The 21,003-nt window shown below is 37.5% G+C and overlaps 1 pseudogene; it reads left to right on the top strand.

Moving 5' to 3' along the window:
• The first annotated feature begins 1,309 nt into the window (after positions 1–1,309).
• Positions 1,310–3,760, top strand: LOC114370808 (annotated as a pseudogene).
• Positions 3,761–21,003: the final 17,243 nt, after the last annotated feature.

Below are 21,003 nucleotides of genomic sequence, written 5' to 3'. Positions count from 1 at the left end.
ATGTATGCCTATCATGGCTACGAGAGATTTATCATAGCAAATGTAAGGTCGGACACCGGACTGTAGCAGCTCGAGCTTTATTTGGTGCATTTGTTAGGTTGCACTCTTTTTGCTAACAAGAGTGCAACACATGTGCATGTTGTGTTCTTGGACGCCTTCCGAGACCTCAGTTAGAGTGGAAGCTACGCATGGGGAGCTACTACCCTAATGCATATGTATGACAATTTGAATGATGCTTGTAAGAGCGGCATCAGACAACTTGCTGGATATATCACACTATTACAGGTAATTTGTCATTGATTGTTATTTAATTTTTTTAATATGTTCTTTTGATTTTTTTTTTTGTTCTTATCAAATTTGTGTAGTGTTGGATTTATGAGCATTTTCCATCTATTGTTGGGGCTTTTACGGACTTAGACTATGATGAAAGGTCACCACGTGCTTGTCGCTGGACCTTTACGAAGGCCTTTACGAAGGCATTACCAGCATCGATGTATCAGAAGCGTCTAGATCGACTGAAGACTGCTGATGTTTGCTGGATGCCTTACGGTGACTACCGTGCAGTTCGAGAGTTTGACCTCATTTCATGTTTTTCTGGACATATCCAATATGAACTTGAATAGACCCAAATTAATTCAAATAGTTTTTATTGAATATTTTTTTATGTTTGAATCAGACCCAAATCAATTAAAGTCATTGAATTTTAGATTGAATAACGAATTTTAATATATAGACTTGTTGAACCACTAACCTAACCCATTAACTCTTTAATTTGTATTAAACTAATATTATTATGTTTAATGAGTAATTTATATGTAATTTCATTGATCCACTGGCCCTTTAATTCTAATAATTTTGATATTTTATTATGTATAATATGTAATTTATATGTTTGTGCTTTAAATTTCTTTAATTCAAATTTGTTGCAGTAAAGCTTGTTCAAGAAAATTTATTTATTTTTAATTGTTTCAAGCTATTTTAAATTTAATTGAAATTTCACTTGCATTACTAATTTGATTATTTCATAACATTTGATTTTTTAAACTATGATATAGTAATTTTAGTTTTTGGATTTTTAAGCTGGTGCTTATTTATTATATTTCAATTTTAAAACTATGTTTAACATAATATATTAGCTTATGTGATGATCATGACAATAATATATGATTCTTCTCTTAAACTTCTTCCACTTCAATTCAAATCATTTACAAATAGTTTTGGGTTGAATTTTGTTATTTTGTTGGAAAATCAATTCATTCAAATTTTATTGGATTGAGTTACCAATTTGGTGAAATGTGACCCAAATAGACTGGCGTAGACTCCTACAGTCTGTCATAGAGATAGAGCAAATAAGAACGACGTCGTTGCAATACAGTCTGTCACCGAAGCTGGTTTTCACTCCTCACTTGTTTGTCATCGAATTGAGGTCGTGTTTGGTTGCGTAAAACAAGTGTTAACTGGCTTTTTATTTGAATTTCGAGGTTAGCTTTTAATATAGAGGATAAGGGATTTGATCGGAGAGGAGAGTGATGGATTTCTCTTCGGTGAGAGCTGCATTGGATTCGAAGTCGTACGACAAGGTTGCGGATGTGTGCGACAACTTGATGCTTCAGGTACCTATCTCTATCTATAATCTATTTGATTGTGTTGTGCTTCATTTTCCCTTTTTCCTTATTAGGGTTTGTGTTTCTGATTACTTCAATACAGGTTGCAGCTGACGGCATTGCTTATCAGGACGATTGGCCCTATGCAATTCATCTTCTCTCTCACATTTATGTTCACGACATTATATATGTTGGTACTGAAATAAATAAAATTCCTGTTTCACTACCTCAATCAAAGAGAGCCAGCCTGAAGTCACTGCGGTTTGGAAAATTGGTCAGAAGCTCTGGTTACGTGACTATGCCAGAGTGCATGAGGCAATCCGTGGCTTTGATTGGACTCAGGAACTCCAAGCCCTAGTTGCTGCATTTTCAGGCAAGATTTTTTTTAACATTTTTCTTCTGTTTTTTTAGCCATGTTGCCTGTCGACATGATTCCGACAGCCACACTTGTTCGACATTTCTCATTAGATGTCTAATTTAAAAAAAATTATTTTTTGTTGGCTTGACCACTCTAGTGGTCACCTTTACACAACTTATACTCTTGAAAAGGACATAGAAGATTGGTTCAAAAAGATTAATATACCATCAATTTAGATATTTTGTTATATGTTATTCATATTTCGTTTCATTAGAGTCTCTATGTTTGTGTATGTATGTGGTGTTTTTGTGTCTTAGATTTTAGACATTAACCGTGTTAAAGTGTCCGCGTCATGTCTGGTGTTCTTGTCAGAGTCTGTGCTTCATAGACTATAATTAATGCATGATTCTGTTCACTTTGAATTTGAATGTCTTCTTAACCATCTAACTGTATGTGTTAATTCTGTTGCATTTCTGAGATTGAAGCTGTTGTTGTCGACTCTTGCTCTATTAAAATGTTGCCCTTACTTTTATTATCATAATTCATAACCCGTTACATGTTACCTTTGTTGAATGTTGATCATATAGACATGGTATACAGAAACTAATTCACTAATTTCTGTGTGGGGGGATTGATAAAGTGTGGATGTATGGAACAATTAATCTGCATCAAGTTTTGTAGGTTTTATGTAGTGCAATATAAAATGTTATTTTCGCCATGCTTGCCGTAATGAATGAAAACAATAGCACATTAGAATTAGTTTGATGAGAACAAAATGTATTACAGTTTAAACTTGAAAGACTGGTGATTAAAAATCTGTTTTCTATTGAACTTCCCTTTCCCTCTTATATGAATATGAAAAGATGTAGATGAACGGTAATTTCTTGGGCCAACATGTACTCAAGATAAAGGTTCCAAGGATATTCCATAAAACAAAAAGAAGTAAACTAGTAACGTACGACTTCCACGGTAACTTCTGCAATTGTTTTTTATTAAATATGATTCTTGGTTTTGGATTGCTTTTCCAAATAGCTTGAGTTCACAAGTCTTGTGCACCTTGATTTTATTCAAAGATGTTTTAGTTCAGCGAAGATCTTAATACCAATAAACTGTTTCCAGAACTTTACGCAAAGGAGATGTTTCAGCTGCTTCTCTCTGCTTATTCTATGATAAGCATTAAAGACACTGCTTTATTTCTGGGAATGAACGAGGATGATGCTACAAATTGTAAGTAATTTTCCCTATCCTAGAAGCCTTAGAAGTTGGATGTTGATTACATTTTGTACTTGAAGCCCAAAGATGATCATGATTCTTGATGGTGAATTTGGCTGCTATATCATAATTAATCAATATATTTAACAATAAACAACAATTGTTTGTTTCCTCCTCCCTCTCTGTTATTATTATTGACATTTTTTGTTGTACAATTTAGATGTACTGCAGCAAGGCTGGACTGTGGACCCTACCTCTCGGATGCTTATTGTGAAGAAGCAGCCTGTTGTGACACAGCAGAAACTTGATCCTAGTAAATTGCAGCGATTGACAGAATGTCTTCCATCTTGAGCATTGAAGCTTTTAATTATGAAGGAATTAGAAGTTTTATTTTCAAAGATCTTCTCAAATTGATCAATCAATATGTTCTATGTTCTTGAAGATGTGTGAACCTGCATATAATCCTGTTGATAATTTTGTAGCTGACCTGTACGTGTTTGAACTTTAGCACTGATTGGCGAAATTTGCATCCAACGTGCCTCTCTGTGTCTCTTATATGACATTAGAACAATTAGAAATTTGCTTATCAAACTTCTTTTGGAGAGGAACCACAAGATACAATTAATTATTGTTATAATAGATTGTGTGAAATAAATTTTATGTTTAGACACGTTTAAGTGAAAAGTGGTTTTAAGATAATTTATTTTGTTATCCAAACAAAAATCACATTATTTTATAAATAATTTGGACCATAATTAATTCTGTAAAATCAATTTTATCAACATTAAATTTAAACAGGAATTTTGTTTATATTGTCTAAATTAATTAGTTTTCTAGTAGAAACCATGTAAAGAATTCATGAAGTTATTTAGAATGGTTATTTTTTTCATATATAAATTAATTGTTAAAGATAGAAGGGAAATATGAAAGTTAACTAAAAATGAATCTGTTTACTATTTATCAATTATTATCATAATCTTCAGAATTGTTTATCGTAAGAAATTATTTTCCTTGTTAGCATTCGAATATTAACACCAACAAATTTTTTATTAATTAGATTATAATTTTGAAAAGTAATCTCATCCAATCATTCTGTATGTCACATTATACATGGGATTTTGGATTCCTACTCACTAGTGTAAAATAAGGAAAGGAAAGAAAATAAGGGATATATTAGATTAAGATTTTAAAAGATTGTTTTGGTAAAAAAAGTTTATGGATTTTAAAAGATTATGTTAGAATGTAATAACTTCTAAGGTTTTTTAAATAACTTTTATGATTAAGATTTTAATAGATTTATAAAATATGAATTTATAAAATTTAAAAAAACATTATGATTTTTTTAAGAATTTCATGAATTTTTAAAAAACATTCAAAATTATTTATAAACTATCAAAATAGGCTCATTTTTCAACTAGACCCAAAGCCATGGCATCAAGGTTCTTTCTATTCCCTCAATATTTATTTTTTTATTTTTTCTTCATTTGTTTCAATTGTTTTCAGGTTGACGATGTGCTGCCACCCGGAGAAATTGATGTGAAAAACCAAGAAAATACTAGAAAGGTACGAAACAATTATATATGCCTTTATACCTTTGCATAACATTTTTTTCTATTGCCTAACTATTAAAGTAGTATTTGGGAGTGGGAGGCGTGAATAGGAAAGTGAAAAAGAAATGTTCTATCTTAACCTTATAAATATTTGTCTAAATAATTCTATCATAAGGACATCTTTATAAATTAAACACTTTTAAGTTTTTGATATCTTTATTCATCTTTAATGTCTGAACTTTTTAAACTTTTGCTTTTATAGCTTTTACAAAAGTATCTTGGACTAATATTACTGTTTTGCATTTTGAATTCATGTAATGGACTTAAAAGGTTGAGTTAAAGTAAATATATAACCTGATTATTTATAGTGATGGGAGGAAATCTTAGATCGTTGCTTGGGGGTTGCTACAACAGCATAACAATCTCATTAGTCAAGTGTAACTACATTGTAATAGCTTTGTAACAGAATAATAACCTTGACAGCTAGATACTCGTGTATTGGAATCATAACGGTCTAAATACCTAGCTGCGTGGTGCTGGCTATATGGAAAACATCCATGCTCAAGGTCCAGGGCTAACTAGGATGGAGGGTTGCCAATGACTACTCAATCCTGCATCACTCGTGGACCCCGGACAATACATAAATCTCCCAAGCTCTGAGTCCAATTTGTTGGCAAAAAAGATTATCTAGTGTCAAGGGTAGTAACCTAGATAAATTTAATGGTGGTAGGCTTGACAAGCCCCCCATCCTAGACAAGCATTGTTCAGGCTATGATGGATAGGTTGTCTAGTGTGAACGTGATTTATGTCCCTTCAGGTAGAGTCAAGTATTAGAGTGTCTTATGGGGGAGTTCCTTAACTTTGACCATTTTGACCATTCTAACTATTGGACAGGTTTCATTTCATCCAAAGTAGGCATGTATTATGCACGCACATTGTTTCTTGACAAGTGTTGCTTCGTGAAAGGACATGTCTTAAAGATGCATTGCGTGGTTCGTGGGGGTTACATTGTGGCATGGATTCTCAGGGAGCCTTTTCCACTCTCGCCAGTTTCTGAAAGGTTGTAGTTTCTCTCCCCACTTTAAAAAGAATGCACGTTAGGTTTCCACAGTCTTCAATCTTGAGCACCCTTTTTCACAATTTCTCTTGAGTCGCCACTTTAATCTCGCTTTACGACTGTCATGACTTTTCCGATTCTGGACATTTCTGGTTGTAGCACTTTGTGATTTCAGGGTTTTGTTTAGTTTTTCCCTTTCCTTTTTCGATTGTAAATGCATTCCAGGTATGCCCATTTTCTCTACTATGTCTACTATTTCTGATTCTGTGTTGGGCATGGGAGGAAGCGAACCTAGGGGTTCCGTTCGACAACCCATGGAAGAGCGGGAGGTGGTTCCCTTTGGAGATTCTTCATTGAGGAAGAAGGTTCCTCGTGAGGTCTCTGATAATGGGTCCTCTTCTTTTGAAAGGTTGATGAACTTCAAAAATATGGGTGAGGGTAGTTCCGAACTATGCGCGGGGATAGAATCTCCCACGACTCCTACAGAGGATCAACCTTCCCTTGTCACGATAATCATGCCCTCACCCCCGGGAGAATCTAGTGACCACTGAGGTCACGAGAAGAGACTATGGCAGTGAAGTTAGGGTTTCTAGTTCTCCTCTTGGTGGAGTGAGAGATGGTGGGGCGAGGGAGGGCGATGATGGAGGCCTTGAAGAGACATTGTGGTGGAGAAACACCTTCTCATTCTCCATGCATTACCGATTTCGAGTTGCTGAGGGATGATGTCCTAAAGTATCATTCGTTGATAACGTCTTCCTTGAGTGTTGGTGCCTTGTGGCATCAACTTGAGCTGACAAAACTTGGTGATGCCTATAAGATGACCTTAGTGGCCTGTGGAGAAGATGAGTACTCTTTTATGTGTCTTTCCATTAATTGTCCCCACTATTTCTATGTTTACCAGTGTATGTTTGAAGTGTTGCATTTGACCCTTCCCTTGAATGACTTTCAATGTGCTTTGCTGAGGCGCTTGAACGTGGTCCCCTCGCAACTACATCCTAATAGTTGGGCGGTGGTGAGGGCTTTCAAGATTTTATGCCCATTCTTCAACATTAGCTCTAGTGTTCGTGTGCTCATGTACTTTTTCCCAGCAACCCTCTCCGTGTCTTGGATGGTAAAGTACTTTGTCTTTTTTGTTGCATTTGTCCCAGTATAACTTTGTCTTTTTTGATTTTGTGTTGTGTTTTGTCTATCTTTGCAGGAATAATGGGTGACTTTGAGTGGTGGCCTTTAGTGAAGCAAGTCAGACCTGTTGATAGTGACGTGCCCCCTCCCCCATTCAGTGTCAATGAACCCTCTAGAGGGGTAAGAGATCCGATTGAAGCTAGGGTTGACCAATCCAGCATTGCTGATGTTGTCGAGGTTACACCTTTTATGCCTTTTCCTAGGCTGCCAAGAGGAAAATAAGTGAAGAGAATGGAGGAACTGGACTACGCAAGAAGTCGAGGGCTTCCTTTAGTTTTTGAGCCCTTAAGCAAGACACATGATTGTTGTCTTGTTCATGCCCTTATGCATCGACCACTTCCGCTCTTGACCTTGCCGCATTTGCTCCCTTTTCTTCTATTGCACTGCCGCTACTTAGTGTAGGACTAACAACGAAAAGTGTCATAACAAGCATGCCTCCTCCTTCCTCTATTGTGCCACCTTTAACTCTCACTATCCCAAATTCCGGGATGCCTTCTTCCTCTTCTTGTCCAATTGTTTGGTTAGATCATGTATATACATCACTAGAAGATAATTCATTGTGGAGTATAGGCTATAGGCCTGAGAAGAGGATGCACGCAGGCTTCGTGGCCCCCTTTGAAGAAAAATTGATTCGTTCTATTTGGGTGCAAAATTCGAATAATGTTGCGAAGGTTTCCCTTCAGAGGAGGTTAGCTATTTTAAAAGAGAATAGGAGGAAGCAGAATGAGGCTATGAACATAATTGGTTCCTTTGAGAAGGAAGTTTCCAAGTGGAGGGCCATTGTCAGGACAATATGGCGAGTGGAGCGAGCCAAGGTGGAAAAAGCTATTGTTGCCTTTGCTGAGGCTGTCAAGTCGAATCACCAACTGTAGTCCAGGGTCGACGATGTTTTTATCAAGTTAGTGAGTACGAGACTGGATGGGGACCAAGTATTTGGGCGCTATAAAGATGTATTAAAAGAGAAGGATGACTTGGCAGGTAAGGTGGAATACTCTGCTAAGGAGAGGGAAACACTAGATGCCACGGTGACAAATTCTGCAAGAGTGATTGTTGATCTTCAATTGAGGGATTCTGAGCTTGCGGCTTCTAACCTCCAGGCCATGCTGAATGAGGGAGAAGGAGGTGAACAAGGAGCTTAAGGATGATCTCATCATGTTTAAGTAAGAAGTAGTGGAGCAACATGAGAAAGGGTTCTTCAAGGCTGTCAACTAGGCAGGACTATTCACAGAGGATCTCGATTTGAACCTCTTTGACCTATTCAAAGAAGTGAAGGACAAATAACTTCTTGATGAGGATGGGATTGTTGTTGTGGAGGAATCTGATGGAGGAGAGGAGGATGATGAGGCTGATGTTTAGGCCATGCTTCTTTTGGTTGTTTGTTATGTTGCTTTTGTGGCCATGTCGACCTTGTAATCTTGAAAATGTTTTCCTTTTAATGCATTTATATTTTCCTCCTTGTGTTAACTTGTGCTGAGTGTTGCACTGTGGATTTATTTGTTTTGCTTACACACATCGCTGGTTTGGGCTTCTACCAAACTTGGATTTGGCGACGAGTGTGATCCTTTGCGTTTCGATTAGTTTTGGCTTGTTTTAGGTTTACTGGTCAGACACGTTAGGTATGCAACTAACTTGGATGTATTGGACCTGACCAAGGGCGAGTTAGTCTTTTAGTTATACATTCATCTCATGTTTCCGAGAGCGTGCTAAATTGGCCAAGTGTTAGGCCAATTTTGACTTTGACTAGCAATACTGTGGTTCTGAGTGAAGAAATTTACCAAGAGTGGGCCTCGGTTTTTAGAATATCCGTGAAGCACGATTCTTAAGCATGGAGAGGCTCACCAAGGATGAACCTTGGGTTTGACGAGCCATTGGAGATTTGAGAAGGAACACGTTCGCCCTAGGTGTGGCGAGACTCACCAAAGGTGGACCTTGGGTTTGATCAAGCCTTTGGAGATTCGACCAGGAACATGTTCATCTTGGGTGTGGCAAGACTCACCAAGGATAGACCTTGGGTTTGACGAGCTTCTAGAGATTCAACTAGGAAGACATTTGTCCTGGGTGTGGCGAGACTCACAAAGGGTGGACCTTGGGTTTGACAGGTCTTTGGAGATTCGACCAGGAACATGTTCGTCCTAGGTATGGCGAAACTCACCAAGGGCAGACCTTGGGTTTGATGAGCCTTTGGAGATCATGGCATTCATCAATGTATTATATGTATAGGAATAATTAGACTGAATGATAAGGGATTTTATTTAGATCAATTATTTGAGTACAAGTTCCCTTCATGCCTCAGGTGTGCCTCATTAAAACCTTTCAAGCCAGAACCCTGATTATTCTATTTTGGAACAAAAGACTTGATCAAGAACAAGAGTACAACACCTAGTTTTGTTGCAGATCAATTGAAATAAAATTTTAGATGGGTGGCGTTCCATGTTCTCAAGATTGCTTTTCCATATAGTTCTTGAAGTCTATATGCTCCATTGTCCAGGCTTGCCATGACCTTGAATGGGCCTTCCCAATTAGATCCTAGCTTTCTTGCTCGTGGAATTTTCCTTGCCTCTCCTCAAACTCGCCATACTAGGTCACCAGTCTCAAAGGTGCGGGGCCGGACTTTGGTGTTGTATCTTCTTGAGGCATGGAGCCTGGTAGCTTCTTCCCTGATTGCTGCAATCTCTTGGACTTCTTATCTTATATCAAGTTCGACCCTCATGTTTGCCTTGTTCTGTTGAGTCTGGAAAAATAGCCTTCTTGTCAAGGGTTCCTTGACTTCTACAGGGATCATGGCATCTATTCCATATGTAAGACAAAAGGAGTCTCCTTGGTTGTTGTTTGGGGCGAATAGTGGTAGGCCCATAGTATGTTGGGGAGTGTAGAAGCAAGCTTCATGATGAATCAAGATTGATTCAAAGAAGTTTTGATGATAACAAAGGTGACGACAAAAAAGCTCAAAAGTCAAGAACACTTCATGATAACAAAGATGATGATCTCAAGAATCAAAGAATGAGTTCAAGATGTTCAAGATTGAATCAAGAACACTTCAAGGTTCAAGAGAAAATTTGATTTCAAGAATCAAGATTCAAGGTTCAAGCTTTCAAGAATCAAGATTCAAGGTTCAAGCTTTCAAGAATCAAGATCAAGATTCAAGATAAGTATGAAAAAGTTTTTTCAAAAACTGAGTAGCACATGGATTTTTCTCCAAACTTGTTTACCAAAGAGTTTTTACTCTTTGGTGATCGATTACCAGATTGTTGTAATCGATTACCAGTAGCAAAATGTTTTTGAAAAAGTTTTCAACTGAATTTACAACGTTCCAATTGATTTCAAAAAGCTGTAATCGATTACAATGTTTTGGTAATTGATTACCAGTGTGCTTGAACGTTGAAATTCAAATTCAAATGTGAAGAGTCACATTCTTTTACAAAAAAGCTTTGTGTAATCAATTACATTGATTTGGTAATCGATTACAAGTGATAGTTTCTGAACAAATCAAAAGATGTAACTCTTCAAATAGTTTTTGACTTTTTCAAATTGGTTTTAAGTTTTTTCTAAAATTCATAACTCTTCTAATGGTTCTCTTGACCAGACATGAAGAGTCTATAAAAGCAATACTTTGTTTTGCATTTTGAAAAAAATCTATCATTCATATACATCAATTTTTTCCAATTCATTATTTACACAAGCAATTTTTCCACATTGATTTCTGAGTCTCTTTGAAGTTCTTCTTCTTCTTCCTTTTGCCAAAAAGCTTTCCAAAGTTTTCTGGTTTTCTAAACCTTGAAAACTTGTGCTATTCATCCTTTTCATTCTCTTCTCCCTTTGCCAAAAAGAATTCGCCAAGGACTAACCGCTTGAATTCTTTTAGTGTCTCTCTTCTCCCTTTTCCAAAAGAACAAAGGACTAACCGCCTGAATTCTTTTGTGTCTCTCTTCTCCCTTGTCAAAGAATTCAAAATGACACAGTCTGAGAATTCTTTTGATTCTTCCCTTTCCCATATACAAAAGATTTCAAAGGACTAACCGCTTGAGAATTCTTTTGTATCCCCATTCACAAAGTTTCAAAGGTTTAACCGCCTGAGATCTTTGTCTTAACACATTGGAGGGTACATCCTTTGTGGTACAAGTAGAGGGTACATCTACTTGGGTTTGACTGAGAACAAGAGAGGGACATCTCTTATGGATCAGTTCTAGTGGAGGGTACATCCACTAGGTTGTTCAAAGAGAACAAGGGAGGGTACATCCCTTGTGGATCTTTGCTTGTAAAGGAATTTTACAAGGTTGAAAAAGAAATCTCAAGGACCACAGGTCGCTAGGGGACTGGATGTAGGCACGGGTTGTTGCCGAACCAGTATAAAACTCTTGTGTGTTTGTCTCCTTCTTCCCTACTCTTTTAATTTCTGTTTCTATTTTTCGTTAAGTTTCTCTTCTACTCCTTATTCACTTAACAACATAGTAAAAGCCTTAGAAGAGTAAATTTTTAATTAGTAAAGTTTTAGGAATAATTAATTCAACCCCCCTTCTTAATTATTCTGAGGCCACTTGATCCAACAGGGAGTTCTTCCTTCCATAAGCCTTTTGATTTGTCAAGTCTCGTGTGTAGGACTTTAAGGATGACCTTGTTCGTTGCTTGAGCTTAGCCATTTTTCTGAGGATGCTCAAAAGAGGTTATTAGGTGCTTGATACCTAACCTTGATAGGAATTCTTTGTAAGTTTGGGCCTTGAATTGAGTGTCGTTGTTGGTGAGAATGGCATAGGGGAGTCCATACCTCCATATGAGGTGCTTTCATGCAAACTTTTCTACTTCGTTAGCTGAAATTTCTGTCACCGTGGCATCGAGTGCTTCCCTCTCCTTAGCAGAGTGCTCCACCTTAACTGCCAAGTCATCCTTCTCTTTTAATACATCTTTATAGCGGTCCACCTTACTTGTCACCATCTAGTCTCGTACTCACTAACTTGGCAAAAACATCGTCAACCCAGGATGACAGTTGGTGATTCAACTTGACAACCTCAAAAAATGCAACAATATCATTTGCCACCTTGGGGCGCTCCACTCAGTATACTGTCCTGGCAGTGTCCCTCCACTTGACAACTTCCTCCTCCAAGGAAGCAATTATGTTCATAGCCTTCTTCTGTTTGCTCTCATTCTCTTCTAAAATAGCCAAGCTCATCTAAAGGAAAACCTTCACAACATCATTCGAATTTTGCACCCCAACAGAATGAATCAAATTTTTGTCAAAATGGAACACAAAGCTTGCTGGCATCCTCTACTTAGGCCTATAACCTATAATCCATAATGATATCTATTCCCATGAAGTATATATGTAATCTAACGAAATTCTTGGATGAGAAGAGGAAGAAGGCAACCTAGAATTTGGGACGGTCGGAGCTGAAGGTGGCACAATAAAGGAAATAGGAGGCATGCTTGTTACGACACCTGTCGTTGTCAGCCCTGCACTAAGTAGTGGCAGTGCAATAGAAGAAATGGGAGCAAACACAGCAGGGGAAAAAACGAAAGTGGCTGATGCATATGAAACCACTAGGGTGGATGAAGGTGGAGGAGCAAGAGGATCAGAGACATTGGTCATAGCAATAGTAGTCTGAGCGACTAAGGGGATCGAAGTTGGACTTCGTAGGTTAAGAGTCCCGGGAAGAGAGGAAGAGGAATGACTTAAACCAGACACGGACCCCGTGGCTTGCTTAAGGGCTCGAAGATTAAAAGGATCCCTCGACTTCTTGCATAGTTCAGCTCCTCCAACCTATTCACTACATTTCCTCTTGGCAGCTGTAGGGGGAGGTGCACAAGGTGTAACCTCGACAACATTAGCAACAATGGATTGGTCAACCCTAGCTTCAATCGGATCTCCTACCCCTTTAGAGGGTTCATTGACACTGAATGGGGGAGGGGACACGTCACTATCAACAGATCTGACTTGCTTCACTAAAGGCCACCACTCAAAGTCACCCATTTTTCCTGCAAAGATAGACAAAACACAACACATAATCAAAAAAGACAAAGTTATACTAAGACAAATGCAACAAAAAGACAAAGTACTTTACCATCCAAGACACAGAGAGGGTTGCTTGGCGAAGTCAAGGACAAGATGGCTCGCACATCAAGCAAGGCCGGCAATTGTTCCAATATGAATTTCTCTATGTTGGATCGAGTGGCCTCAGAATAATTAAGAAGGGGGGGGGGTTGAATTAATTATTCCTAAATCTTTACTAATTAAAAATTTACTCTTCTAAGGCTTTTATTATGTTGTTAAGTAAATGAAGAATAGAAAAGAAACTTAACCAAAAGTAAAAGTGGAAATTAAAGTGCACAACGGAAATTAAAAGAGTAGGGAAGAAGGAGACAAACACACAAGAGTTTTTATACTGGTTCGGCAACAACCCGTGCCTACATCCAGTCCCCAAGCGACCTGCGGTCCTTGAGATTTCTTTTCAACCTTGTAAAAATACTTTTACAAGCAAAGATCCACAAGGGATGTACCCTCCCTTGTTCTCTTTGAACCTAGTGGATGTACCCTCCACTAGAACTGGTCCACAAGAGATGTACCCTCTCTTGTTCTCAGTCAACAACCCAAGTAGATGCACCCTCTACTTGTGCCACAAAGGATGTACCCTCTAATGTGATAAGACAAAGATCTCAGGCGGTTAAACCTTTGATACTTTGTGAATGGGGATACAAAAGAATTCTCAAGCGGTTAGTCCTTTGAACACTTTTGTATATGGGAAAGGGAAGAATCAAAAGAATTCTCAGACTGTGTCGTTTTGAATTCTTTGACAAGGGAAAAGGGAGACACAAAAGAATTCAGGCGGTTAGTCCTTTGTTCTTTTGGAAAAGGGATAAGAGAGATACAAAAAGAATTCAGGCGGTTAGTCCTTGGCGAATTCTTTTTGGCAAAGGGAGAAGAGATGAAAAGAATGAATAGCACAAGTTTTCAAGGTTTAGAAAACCAAAAAACTTTGGAAAGCTTTTGGCACAAAGAAGAAGAAGAAGTTCAAAGAGATTCAAGGCTTGTAAAGGATAGTAATGAATTGATTGGATTGATAGAAAGATTGATTGAAAATGCAAAACAAAGCCTTGCTTTGATAGACTTTTCATGTCTGGTCAAGAGGACCATTTTGAAGAGTTATAACTTTTAAAAAAACTTAAAACCAATTTGAAAAAGTCAAAAACCATTTGAAGAGTTACATCTTTTGATTTATTTAGAAACAATCACTGGTAATCGATTACCAAATCAGTGTAATCGATTACACAAAGCTTTTATGTGAAAGGATGTGACTCTTCACATTTGAATTTGAATTTCAACGTTCAAAGGCACTGGTAATCGATTACCAAAACATTGTAATCGATTACAGCTTTTTTGAAATCAATTGGAATGTTGTAAATTCATTTGAAAAATTTTTCAAATTCATTTTGCTACTGGTAATCGATTACAACAATCTGGTAATTGATTACCAGAGAGTAAAAACTCTTTGGTAAACATGTTTTGAGAAAAATCCATGTGCTACTCAGTTTTTGAAAAAACATTTTCATACTTATCTTGATTAAGTCTTCTCTTGATTCTTGAATCTTGAATCTTGATCTTGATTCTTGAGGTTTGATCCTTGAATCTTGATTCTTGATTCTTGAATTCAACTTTCCTCTTGAATCTTGAAGATTTCTTCAACTTTTCCTTTTGAGTCTTGAAGTGTTCTTCAACTTTCCTCTTGAATCTTAAAGTGTTCTTGATTCTATCTTGAACATCTTGAACTCATTCTTTGATTGACCTTTGAGCTTTTTGTCATCACCTTTGTTATCATCTTTGTTATCATCAAAACATCTTTGAATCAATCTTGATTCATCATGAAGCTTTGCTTCTACACTTTACCCTCCCCTTCAAAAACAATAGGTGCTCTTCGAAATACTTAAACTTTGCAGAGTCCAATTGCTTGTAGAAGGGGAAACAAGGCTCCCACTCTCCTCATACATCAATGGCAACCCATCAGAAATGGCACTAATTGCCTTGACCTTAAAAAAACGATCCTTGAATCTACAACTAACACTAATTGCCATGAGCACAGGAATGCTAGGCCCAATCTTGAAGAACAGGCATAAAATCTTGAAAGCCTTCACCATCGTGCAACTATTGGGATGCAGTTAAGAGGGGGCAACGTTCAAGCGCTTTAGCAAAACCCATTGAAAGTCATTCAAGGGAAGGGCCAAATGCAACACTTCAAACATACACCGGTAAACATAGAAATAATGGGGACCATCAAGGGTAGGATGCATAAAAAAGGGTACTTATCTTCTTCACAGGCCACTAAAGTCATATTATGAGCATCACTATGCTTTGTCAAGTCAAGTTGACACCACAAGAAACCAACACTCAAGGAAGACATTATCGACAAATGATACTTTAGGACATCATCCCTCACCCACTCGAAATTGTTGATGCATGGAGAAGGAGAACGCGTATTGCCACCATGGCAACACCTACTCCTCGGGGTCTCTTCAGAACTAGAAACCCTAACTTCATTGCCATCGTCTCTTCCTGTGGCCTCAACTATCACTGGATTCTCCCACGGGGGTGAGGGCAAGATTGTCATAACAGGGGAGGATTGATCCTCCGTAGGAGCTATGGGAGATTCTATCATTGCGTGTAGCCCAGAACTACCTTCATCCACATTGTCGAAGTTCATTAACCTTCTTCGTATGAGGACCCATTATCAGAGACCTTGCAAGGAACCTCCTCCAACGAAGAATCTCTGATGGGAACCACTTCCCACTCTACCATAGGTTGTTAAATGGAACCCCCAAAGTGATGCAAGCTCCATTGGAGCTTGTAGGCCTAGGATCTTCTTCATCAATGGATTCCTTTGCTTCTTGGAAGATGAATGGCAGCGGAATGGAGAAAGGAAGAGAGAGAGGAGACACCACTTCAAGGAGAAGATGAGTCTAGAAGAAGCTCACCACCATAAGAGGCCATGGATAAGAGCTTGGAGGAAGAAGGAGATGAATGAAGGGAGAGGGAGAGAAGAGGACGAAATTTTGTGCTCTAAATGAGCTTTGAAATATGAAGTTTAATATTCAAGTGATCAAAGTTGAAAAAAATGCACACACATGACCTCTATTTATAGCCTAAGTGTCACACAAAATTGGAGAAATTTCACTAGAATTTGAAATTGAATTTGTGGAGCCAAACTTTGGAGCCAAAATTTCACTAATTATGATTAGTGAATTTTAGTTATGGTTCAGCCCACTAATCCAAGATCAATTCCAAGATTCTCCACTAAGTGTGCTTAGGTGTCATGAGGCATGAAAAGCATGAAGGACATGCACAAAGTGTGACTATATCATGTGGCAATGGGGTGTAGTAAGCAAATGCTCACCTCCCCCTCTAAAATTTAATTGGATTGGGCTTCTAGCAATTCAATTAAACTTATTTCCAACCACACACATCAAATATCCACTTAGTGCATGTGAAATTACAAAACTACCCCTAATACAAAAACTAGTCTAGGTGCCCTAAAATACAAGGGCTGAAAAATTTTATATTTCTAGGGTACCCTACCTACATTATGGAGCCCTAAATACAAGGCCCAAAAATAATGAAACCTTAATCTAATATTTACAAAGATAAGTGGGCTCATACTTAGCCCATGGGCCCGAAATCAACCCTAAGGCTCATAAGAACCCTAGGGCCTTCTCTTGCATCTCTGGCCCAATCTACTTGGAGTTTTCTATCCAATGCCCTTGCGGGGTAGGATTGCATCATTCCCTCCCCCTTGAAAAGGATTTGACCTCAAATCCTGAGGTTCTTGAAACTCTGGGCTTTTTTCCTCAACACCTGTAAAAAGAACAAAAACATATGTATTAGTGGTGTTTAGTATGTTGAAGTAAGGTAAGGTCTGAAAACTCATTTCCTGGGCATCCTCCCATGAAGGAACATGGTTCCTCACAAACTCAATGAGTGGTGCTACAAGTATAGAAAAATATGGGGCAAACCTTTTGTAAAAGTTTGTTAAGTCTTGGAAGCCCCAAATTTTTCTTACACTTGGTGGAGCGGGCCATTTAGGAATGACCTTTATTCTCTTAGGGTTCATGGGAACCCCTTGATCACAATTTAAAAAATTAAGAAAAGTAAAGCAATAGAACATACCTTTTTCTGTATTTTCATGTTGATTATTCCTACCAAAAATTATGACAAACCTAAGGTGTCCCATATGAGTGCCTATGTTTGTATTGAAACTAAAAATAAGAACAAACCTACCTAATGAGTCCCTATGTACACAAATCATGAAGATGTTGGGTGCACGAGTGATTTTACAAAAGAGTGTTGCACCACCCAAAGCATTCATCACACCACCTATTTAGGGATTTGGTGCCTAATAATACCTATTTTGGGCACCAACAAAGCACAAGGATTTAGTCTCTTGCGAACCAAACCCTCATCCAACAACTCCTTTACTTGAGGAATAAACTCAAGCCTAAGAGATGTGGCAATGCTAACAAGTGTCTTTTTACAAAGGAGAAAATGTGGAGGTTGTCTAAGAAGGGAAATTTCTTTAATATTTGTCTTTATTTCAAAATGTCTTTCCTTCTTAGCTAACCTCTTGGAGGAGACACTTACCTCCTTACACTTCTCCTTAACCATTAAAGGTTGTCCTTCTTCTTGGGGGTAGATCTCTTCACTAGATTCTTCCCCTTTTGCTTCTTGACTTTTACTAGAGGAAGGTGAAGTAGTAGCCTCATCTTGGCTACTATAAATGTCTTGGCCCCTCATAATCATGGTTTTCTTGGTGGGGCATTGAGAAGTAATGTGTCCTCTTCCAAGACATTTAAAGCACTTCATGGAGCTAGTCTTCTCTTGCATACTAGCCTTAAGGGGTTGCTTTTCTATTGTCTTCCCCTTATCATCTTTGGGCTTAGAAGGTCTCACCCCTAAGATTCCTTGACCTTGGTCTTTCTTTGGATAAGAGTGAGAGCCATAAGATTTTGAAGTAGACTTCCTTTTAAGTTGTTGCTCTACCCTTATTTCCCAATCTAAATTAGCCTCTACATTGTCCTTCCCATGGAAGTATGGGAGTTTAATGTTAACCTCTTGAGGCTTTCTTTCATTTTCTCTCCTATGGGAGTGAGGTCTAAGATGTGACCTATGCCTTCCTTCATAATAGTCACGAAGTTCTTCAATTAGGCTCTTGCAAGAGTTATGACTACTATAGGAGACATGTTTTTCTCTTTTCATTTCTTTCATTATTTTTCTTCTTTCTTCCTCTCTTATTTTCTCTCTTTCATCTTGACTTATTTCTTCCACTCTTTTTTTACCTTTTTCTTTTCTCTCTTGTTTTTCTTTCCACAACTTAAGGGATCTCAACTCATCTAATATCTTATACAAGGGGTCCTTAGGAGTAGAACCCTCACCATTAACACTAGATGAAGAATGAAGACTCATGTTGGTTCCTAAGTTATGGTTCTTTCTTGTTGGGGGTTTGAAAACAAAAGGTAAAATAAACTATGGTTGAAACTAGCCAAAATAAACACTAAAAGAGGTGTGAAAGATAAGGTAAAAACTAATTGGTAAAAGGCAAGCTATCTAGGCGGTTTGACAATGGAGGGTAAAGGAAATAAGCTATGAAAATAAGCAAGAAATTAAAATGCAAGAAATGCAAACTAGGCGGATCCTAGGAGTGTTTGGATGACCCCATTTAAGGTTCCCAACAAAACACTCACTATCCTAAGGGGAAATTGCCTAAAATTATTACACACAAATGGAAGTAGGGTGACCTAGCGGAGGCTCCCAACTTACTTCCAATGAAAGGCCTTTTTGTTACAAAATTTGAAAGCAAAGCAAATTGCCAATTACAAAATTACCAAGAAAAAAGTCCTCAATTGTGGTGGCTATTCTCTCTTCAGTGTTTCACTCAATTTGGAGTGCTTCTTAGTCCAATAGCTCTTAAGGTGGTTGGCCCTTTTTTCTTGACTCAAATTCTTCAAGGGATGGCACCAATCCTCCTTCCAATTCCCTATATGACAACCCACAAACAAGGAAACAAAGAGACAAGCAATAACCAAAGACCAGAAAAAATGAAATGAAAGCTAAACCAATAGAGTTTTAACAAGACAAATTTCCAAGGATTATTCAACAATTAAAGCAATGAAAAGCACAAAAAAGCAAGCTTGGACTCAAAGAGAAACCTAGAATGGCTCTAGAGTAGAGTAGAAAAACTCTAAAAAAAAAGACTCAAGAAACCTCTAGTTGTAGCACTTGTTTTCACAATAATTTTCAATTTAAATTTCAGAACTAGGATTGGTATAAAATAGGCACCAATTATAGAACAAATTTTAAGCCAAAACAACAAGCACACTTTCCTTTAACTTTACTTTTTTTTTTCCTGGACACTGATTTTTTTGCCAAATTGTGAGATTTTTCATATTTTTTATTTTAATCCAAATTGCTTGGTTCTTTTTTTAAAATTTTGTTCCAGATGTCTAGAAAATTCAGTAAACGTTTCAGCTCAAAAAACGTAGTGACCAATTCCCAGTAATTTATACAAGTTCGTATGTTCAAGCTGCCAGCACCAGCGATTTCAGCCTAGAAATCAAGAGTAGTGTTTATGTTGTTTAAGGCTTGGATAGTTACAATTTGTGTTTGCTTATGCTCAATTATCTTGAATAACAAAATTAAAGAGAGCTTAAGACTTATTTTGATTCACAAATCCAGCCACAACTCAGCACCACAACTCAACTTCATCATAGGCATCATGTAGGAAACTTAGAAAGCAAAAAAAAAAAAAGTTCAAGAACAAGACTACTTCTAGGAATTGATTTAGAACATGTTATGAACTAAATAACATGCATGAATTAGACTCAAAATTCAAAAGATAGGCTAAGAATGACAAGAATACATGAAAAAATGTATCTAGAATTCAATCAACAAAATAAAATTCAACACAAACTTAGAACATAATGTGACAATTACTATGACTAAACATGACTCTAAGACAACATGGTTTAAGTGATTTACACTTAGATTTTTGTGTTTTTTTTTTCTAATCAATATTTTGGAACAAAATTTAGATCTAAAGGTTCAGCACAAGAATATTATGAATGAAAATTGATAGAACCTAAAATCAACACAAAAACAAGATTCAAGAGTAGATCTACAAAATTTGAACCATAGAAATGCAAGAACAAGTGTAGATCTAAGATTTAATCGGTTTATTTTTTTTGAATCTACTCTAAACAGCACCAAACCACAAGACAATGGAGGATATACATGGAGAATAAGATGAAGAACAAGGAATTAAAGAGAATTCACCGAACAAAAAGATAGAGGAAGCAAAAGAACATCCCCTAGATGAAGATGCTCTTGATACCACATGATGCAAGCTCCATTGGAGCTTGTAGGCCTAGGATCTTCTTCATCAATGGATTCCTTTGCTTCTTGGAAGATGAATGGCAACGGAATGCAGAAAGGAAGAGAGAGAGGAGACGCCACTTCAAGGAGAAGATGAGTCTAGAAGAAGCTCACCACCATAGGAGGCCATGGATAAGAGCTTAGAGGAAGAAGGAGATGAATGAAGGGAGAGGGAGAGAAGAGCACGAAATTTTGTGCTCAAAATGAGCTTTGAAATCTGAAGTTTAATATTCAAATGATCAAAGTTGAAAAAATGCACACACATGACCTCTTTTTATAGCCTAAGTGTCACACAAAATTGGAGGGAAATTCAAATTTCACTTCAATTTGAAATTGAATTTGTGGAGCCAAACTTTGGAGCCAAAATTTCACTAATTATGATTAGTGAATTTTAGTTATGGTTCAGCCCACTAATCCAAGATCAATTCCAAGATTCTCCACTAAGTGTGCTTAGGTGTCATGAGGCATGAAAAGCATGAAGGACATGCACAAAGTGTGACTATATGATGTGGCAATGAGGTGTAGTAAGCAAATGCTCACCTCCCCCTCTAAAATTTAATTGGATTGGGCTTCTACCAATTCAATTAAATTTATTTCCAACCACACACATCAAATATCCACTTAGTGCATGTGAAATT

The sequence above is a fragment of the Glycine soja genome, chromosome 10 (genome assembly GCF_004193775.1).
Source record: "Glycine soja cultivar W05 chromosome 10, ASM419377v2, whole genome shotgun sequence".
NCBI classification, from domain to species: domain Eukaryota; kingdom Viridiplantae; phylum Streptophyta; class Magnoliopsida; order Fabales; family Fabaceae; genus Glycine; species Glycine soja.
The sequence above is the reverse complement of the archived record's forward strand: the minus strand, read 5'-3'. Positions and strand labels throughout refer to the sequence as shown.